The following is a 440-nucleotide window of genomic DNA, read 5'->3' on the forward strand; positions in this document are numbered from 1 at the left end:
CGCAAAAAAAAAACAAAAAAAACTGGAGGTGTGTGTGCGGGGGCGTGGGGCGGTGCGGAGGGGGGAAGGAGGGTTAGGATTTGCATAACAAAATGGCTGCTGCATAATTAGGAAAATAAAAAATTTTTTAAATCGAAAAGCTAAAGAAAAAAATTTAAAAAAATGTTTAAAAAACTCTAAAACTAGGGGTGAAAAACACGGAAAAAATTAAAAACCCTAACCCTAAAAATGTCAAAAAATTCAAGAAAAAAGAAAAAGTTTTCAGCTATCAGAAAACAAATTTTTTTTACAGAATCACAATTTTTTACAACCAACCAACAAACAAAGAAATCTCGGCTGTTTTTTACGTGTTAAAATATATCATAGTAGCAAAAATTTTAGCAAAGGGAAAAAATTGAGGGGAGAGGGATTAAAAAAGCAAGGCCACAAATGCAGCAGAA

Source organism: Trypanosoma equiperdum (assembly GCF_001457755.1).
Source record: "Trypanosoma equiperdum strain OVI genome assembly, contig: ctg_1090, whole genome shotgun sequence".
Classification (NCBI taxonomy): domain Eukaryota; phylum Euglenozoa; class Kinetoplastea; order Trypanosomatida; family Trypanosomatidae; genus Trypanosoma; species Trypanosoma equiperdum.